Raw genomic sequence first — 6,687 nt, forward strand, 5'->3', positions numbered from 1 at the left:
AAGAAGGCAGTAGACCATTCATCTGGAGGATCTTTGAACAAGAAGAAGACCATTGAAGAAGCCATAGATGTCATTGAGACTGTAGCAGAAAATGACTACTTCTATGAATCCGAAAGAGGGAACACTAGAGGAGTAATAGAGCTAAACAATGTGGATGCACTGCTGGCTCAAAACAAGCTCATCACCAAGCAGCTGGCTGACCTCACCAAGAAGATGGAGAGAAACCAAGTAGCAGCAATTACCACCTCATCAGCAACCCAAGAGGGGGTGAATGTAGATGAAGAAAGTGAGCAGGAGCAGGCCAACTACATTGGAAATTCACCTAGGCAACCATATGACCCATACTCCAAGACCTACAACCCTGGTTGGAGGAATCACCCAAACTTTGGGTGGGGGAATCAACAAGATCAAAGCCAAGATCAGAGACGTCACAACCCTAACAACAATGCAGCTCACCAACAACTCACACAGAGAACATATCAACACCACCATAACAACACTTCTCCACATCCATATCAAAACCAAAATAACACTCCTCATCCTTCCACCTCCAATCCCAATCCACCATCATTTGATGACAGACTCTCAAGGATTGAGAATCTACTTGAAGGCATAGGCAAAGAGATTCAAGACAACAAGGTATTCAAAGAGGAGGTGCGAGCTAGCATCAAGAACCAGGGAGACACCATCAAGAAGCTGGAATTTCATGTGGGATATTTATCTGAAAAGATTTCCAAACCTACTGATAGCTTCCCAAGTGACACAGAAAAAAGTCCGAGAGGTGAAACAAAGAAAGTAAGATGGGAATATTGCAAGATGGTCACTATAAGTGATAAGGAGATTGAGGTCAAGCCAAGCAAGCCGTCAGAACAACCTGGAGATACCTCAGCAGAGGAGAAGGAAAAAGATCACCAAGAACCAAAAATCTCACAACAGGAGCTGCTGAGACTCTATGCACCCTTTTCCCCAACTACTCAATGGTGTTGTGGAGAAGAGAATATACTCAAGATTTCTTGACTTGTTCACATTTCTGCATGTAAACATACCGTTCATCAAGACCATCCAACAAATGCCTACATACATCAAGTATATGAAGGCACTGCTTCCCAAGAAAAGCTCACTCAAGGGAGGCCAAACTATAGTGATGAACAAGGAATGCAGTGTAGGTGGATAGGAGGGCCTAAAGGAATAAAATCCTGGTCTAAGCGGCTAAACCAAGCTGTCCCTAACCATGTGCTTGTGGCGTGTAGGTGTCAAGTGAAAACTTGAGACTGAGCGGTTAAAGTCAAGGTCCAAAGCAAAAGAAGAGTGTGCTTAAGAACCCTGGACACCTCTAATTGGGGACTTTAGCAAAGTTGAGTCTCAATCTGAAAAGGTTCACCCAATTATGTGTCTGTGGCATTTATGTATCCGGTGGTAATACTGGAAAACAAAGTGCTTAGGGCCACGGCCAAGACTCATAAAGAAGCTGTGTTCAAGAATCATCATACTGAACTAGGAGAGTCAATAACACTATTCGAAATCTGAAGTTCCTATAGATGCCAATCATTCTAAACCTCAATGGATAAAGTGAGATGCCAAAACTATTCAAGAGGCAAAAAGCTATAAGTCCCGCTCATATGATTGAAGCTATGTTTCATTGATAGTTTAGAATTTATAGTATATTCTCTTCTTTTTATCCTATTTGATTTTCAGTTGCTTGGGGACAAGCAACAATTTAAGTTTGGTGTTGTGATGAGCGGATAATTTATACGCTTTTTGACATTGTTTTCAGTAGGATCGAGTTACTTTTAGGGATGTTTTCACTAGTTTTTATGTTAAATTCACATTTCTGGACTTTACTATGAGTTTGTGTGTTTTTCTGTGATTTCAGGTATTTTCTGGCTGAAATTGAGGTACTTGAGCAAAAATCAGATTCAGAGGTTGAAGAAGGACTGCTGATGCTGTTGGATTCTGACCTCCCTACACTCAAAGTGGATTTTCTGGAGCTACAGAACTCGAAATGGCGCGCTTCCAATTGCGTTAGAAAGTAGTCATCCAGGGATTTCCAGCAATATATAATAGTTCATACTTTGGCCAAGAATAGATGATGTAAACTGGTGTTCAACGCCAGCTTTCCGCCCAAATCTGGCGTCCAGCGCCAGAAAAGGAGCCAAAACCAGAGTTGAACGCCCAAACTGGCACAAAAGCTGGCGTTCAACTCCAAGAAGGACCTCTACACGTGAAACACTCAAGCTCAACCCAAGCACACACCAAGTGGGCCCCAGAAGTGGATTTATGCATCAATTACTTACTCATGTAAACCCTAGTAGCTAGTTTATTATAAATATGACATTTTACTAGTCTTTTTGACCATCTTTGGACGCCTGGTTCTTAGATCAGAGGGGCTGGCCATTCGGCCATGCCTGGACCTTTCACTTATGTATTTTCAAATGGTAGTGTTTCTACACTCCATAGATTAAGGTGTGGAGCTCTACTGTTCCTCAAAGATTAATGCAAAGTACTACTGTTTTCTATTCAATTCATCTTATTTCGCTTCTAAGATATTCATTCGTACTTCAATCTGAATGTGATGAACGTGACAATCATCAGCATTCCCTATGAACGCGTGCCTGACAACCACTTCCGTTCTACCTTCGACTGAATGAGTATCTCTTAGATCTCTTAATCAGAATCTTCGTGGCGTAAGCTGGAATGATGGCGGCATTCAAGAGAATCCGGAAAGTCTAAACCTTGTCTGTGGTATTCTGAGTAGGATTCAATGAATGAATGACTGTGACGAGCTCCAAACTCGCGATTGCAGGGCGTTAGTGACAGACGCAAAAGGATAGTAAATCCTATTCCAGCATGATCAAGAACCGACAGATGAATAGCCGTGCCGTGACAGGGTGCGTTGACCATTTTCACTGAGAGGATAAGATGAAGCCATTAGCAAGGGTGATGCCTCCAGACGATTAGCCGTGCCGTGACAGGGCATTGGATCATTTTCCCGAGAGATGACCGAAAGTAGCCATTGACAGTGGTGATGTATCACATAAAGCCAGCCATGGAAAGGAGTAAGACTGATTGGATGAAGATAGCAGAAAAGCAGAGGTTCAGAGGAACGAAAGTATCTCCATTCGCTTATCTGAAATTCTCACCAATGAATTACATAAGTATTTCTATCCATATTTTATTAATTATTATTCGAAAACACCATTATCAATTTATATCTGCCTAACTGAGATTTGCAAGGTGACCATAGCTTGCTTCATACCGACAATCTCCGTGGGATTCGACCCTTACTCACGTAAGGTATTACTTGGACGACCCAGTGCACTTGCTGGTCAGTTACACGGAGTTGTGAACCATGGTTTTGGCATCATGTTTTTGGTGCCATTTCCAGGGAAAGAAAGAGCAATGAACTTTACATAATTAAAGTGTAATCACGATTCCGTGTACCAAGTTTTTGGCGCCGTTGCCGGGGATTGTTCGAGTTTGGACAACTAACGGTTCATCTTGTTGCTCAGATTAGGTAATTTTATTTTTATTTTATTTTCACAAATTTTTCAAAAATCTTTCAAAAATTTCTCATCTGTTTTCGAAAAAAAAAATGATAATAATGTTTTCAAAAATAAATTATTCTATGGCTTCAAAACTTTTAAGAATGAATTCTAGAGTTTCATGGTAACATGTTGGATCCTATCTGGCTGTAAAGCCATACCCAAACTGCTTTGGGATTGGTATTCAACTAATCACTCCAGTCCATGTAATTATATACTAAAGCTTGGCTGGCTATTAAGCCATGCCTGACCCTTTGATTGGAGCTTTAGAGCATAAGATTCCTGGAATTCATATTAAAAATTTTGGAATCCTTATTTTTCTTTTCCAAAATAGTTTTTCGAAAAATATAAAATAAAAATCCAAAAAATTTAGAAAATCATAAAAATCAAAAATATTTCATGTTTCTTGTTTGAGTCTTGAGTCATGTTATAAGTTTGGTGTCAATTGCATGTGCATCTTGCATTTTTCAAAAATTTCATGCATTCATAGTGTTCTTCATGATCTTCAAGTTGTTCTTGGTAAGTCTTCTTGTTTGATCTTGATGATTTTTTTTTTTTGTGTTGTTTGGTGTTTTTCATATGTATTTTTGAATTCTTAGTGTCTAAGCATTAAAGAATTCTAAGTTTGGTGTCTTGCATGTTTTCTTTGCATTAAAAATTTTTCAAAAATATGTTCTTGATGTTCATCATAATCTTCAAAGTGTTCTTGGTGTTCATCTTGACATTCATAGTGTTCTTGCATTCATCACATAGTTTGATCCAAAACTTTCATGCATTGCATCTTTTTCATGTTTTTCCCTCTCATCATTAAAAATTCAAAAAAATCAAAAAAATATCTTTCCCTTTTTCTCTCATCAAATTCAAAAATTTGAGTTGACTTTTTCAAAAATTTTTAAAATCAAGTTGTTTCTTATGAGTCAAATCAAATTTTCAATTTAAAAATCTTATCTTTTTCAAAATCTTTTTCAAAAATCTAATCTTTTTCAAATTTCTCAGTTATTTTCAAAAATTCCAAAAAAATATTTTTCAAAAATATTTTTCTTATTTTTAAATCAAATTTTCGAAAATAACATAATCAATTAATGTTTTGATTCAAAAATTTCAAGTTTGTTACTTGCTTGTTAAGAAAGATTCAAACTTTAAGTTCTAGAATCATATCTTATGATTTCTTGTGAATCAAGTCATTAATTGTGATTTTAAAAATCAAATCTTTTTCAAAAACTAATTTCTATCATACCTTTTCAAAAATATCTTCTTATCTTACCTTTTTCAAAAAAAATTTGATTTCAAAATATCTTTTCTAACTTCCTAACTTATCTTTTCAAAATTTGTTTCAACTAACTAACTAACTTTTTGTTTGTTTCTTATCTTTTTCAAAACCACCTAACTAATTCTCTCTCTCTCTCATTTTCGAAAATTTTCTTCTCTCTCACCTCCTTCTATTTGTTTATTCATCTACTAACATCTCTCCCTTACTCAAAAAAAAAAAGAGGATATCTATTATTATTATTTTTCTGTGCCCTCTTCTTTGTCATATGAGCAGGAGCAAGGACAAGAATATTCTTGTTGAAGCAGATCCAGAACCTGAAAGAACTCTGAAGAGGAAACTAAGAGAAGCTGAATTACAACAAACCAGCAAGCACCTGTCAGAAATTATCAAACAGGAAAAGAAGATGGCAACTGAAAATAATAATAATGCAAGGAGAATGCTTGGTGACTTTACTGCACCAAATTCCAATTTACATGGAAGAAGCATCTCCATTCCTACCATTGGAGCAAACAATTTTGAGCTGAAACCTCAATTAGTTTCTCTGATGCAGCAGAACTGCAAGTTTCATGGACTTCCATCTGAAGATCCTTTTCAGTTCTTAACTGAATTTTTGCAGATATGTGATACTGTTAAGACTAATGGAGTAGATCCTGAAGTCTACAGGCTCATGCTTTTCCCTTTTGCTGTAAGAGACAGAGCTAGAATATGGTTGGATTCTCAACCCAAAGATAGCCTGAACTCTTGGGATAAGCTGGTCACGGCTTTCTTAGCCAAGTACTTTCCTCCTCAAAAGCTGAGCAAGCTTAGAGCTGATGTTCAAACCTTAAGACAGAAAGAAGGTGAATCCCTCTATGAAGCTTGGGAAAGATACAAACAGTTGACCAAAAAGTGTCCTTCTGACATGCTTTCAGAATGGACCATCCTGGATATATTCTATGATGGTTTATCTGAGCTATCAAAGATGTCACTGGACACTTCTGCAGGTGGATCCATTCACCTAAAGAAAACGCCTGCAGAAGCTCAAGAACTCATTGACATGGTTGCTAATAACCAGTTCATGTACACTTCTGAAAGGAATCCTGTGAGCAATGGGACACCTATGAAGAAGGGAGTTCTTGAAGTTGATACTCTGAATGCCATATTGGCTCAGAATAAAATATTGACTCAGCAAGTCAATATGATCTCTCAGAGTCTGCATGGAATGCACGCTGCATCCAACAGTACTCAAGAGGCATCTTCTAAAGAAGAAGCTTATGATCCTGAAAACCCTGCAATAGCAGAGGTAAATTACTTAGGTGAACCTTATTGAAACACCTATAACTCATCATGGAGAAATCATCCAAATTTCTCTTGGAAGGATCAAAAGCCTCAACAAGGCTTTAATAATGGTGGAAGAAACAGGTTTAACAATAATAAACCTTTTCCATCATCCACTCAGCAACAGACAGAGAACTCTGAACAACATACTTCTAATTTGGCAAACTTAGTCTCTGATCTGTCCAAGGCCACTGTAAGTTTCATGAATGAAATAAGGTCTTCCATTAGAAATTTGGAAGCACAAGTGGGCCAGCTGAGTAAAAGGATCACTGAAATCCCTCCTAGTACTCTCCAAAGCAATACAAAAGAGAATCCAAAAGGAGAGTGCAAGGCCATTGACATAAGCACCATGGCCGAACCCAAAGAGGAAGAGGAGGACGTGAATCCCAAGGAGGAAGACCTCCTGGGACGTTTAGTGATCAATAAGGAGCTTCCCTCTGAGGAACCAAAGGACTCTGAGGCTCATCTAGAGACCATAGAGATTCCATTGAACCTCCTTATGCCCTTCATGAGCTCTGATGAGTATTCCTCTTCTGAAGAGAATGAGGATGTTACTGA

General features: G+C 38.0%; 1 non-coding gene across 1 annotated transcript; it reads right to left on the minus strand.

Annotated features, from left to right (window-relative positions):
- Positions 1-5,611: 5,611 nt before the first annotated feature.
- On the minus strand, positions 5,612-5,719 carry LOC148555331 (small nucleolar RNA R71). Its single transcript, XR_015887628.1, has one exon. It is a non-coding gene; the product is annotated as a small nucleolar RNA R71 (small nucleolar RNA).
- Between the last annotated feature and the right edge of the window lie 968 nt (positions 5,720-6,687).

This window comes from Arachis ipaensis, chromosome B6 (genome assembly GCF_059453495.1).
Source record: "Arachis ipaensis isolate K30076 ecotype BB chromosome B6, ASM5945349v1, whole genome shotgun sequence".
Taxonomy (NCBI): domain Eukaryota; kingdom Viridiplantae; phylum Streptophyta; class Magnoliopsida; order Fabales; family Fabaceae; genus Arachis; species Arachis ipaensis.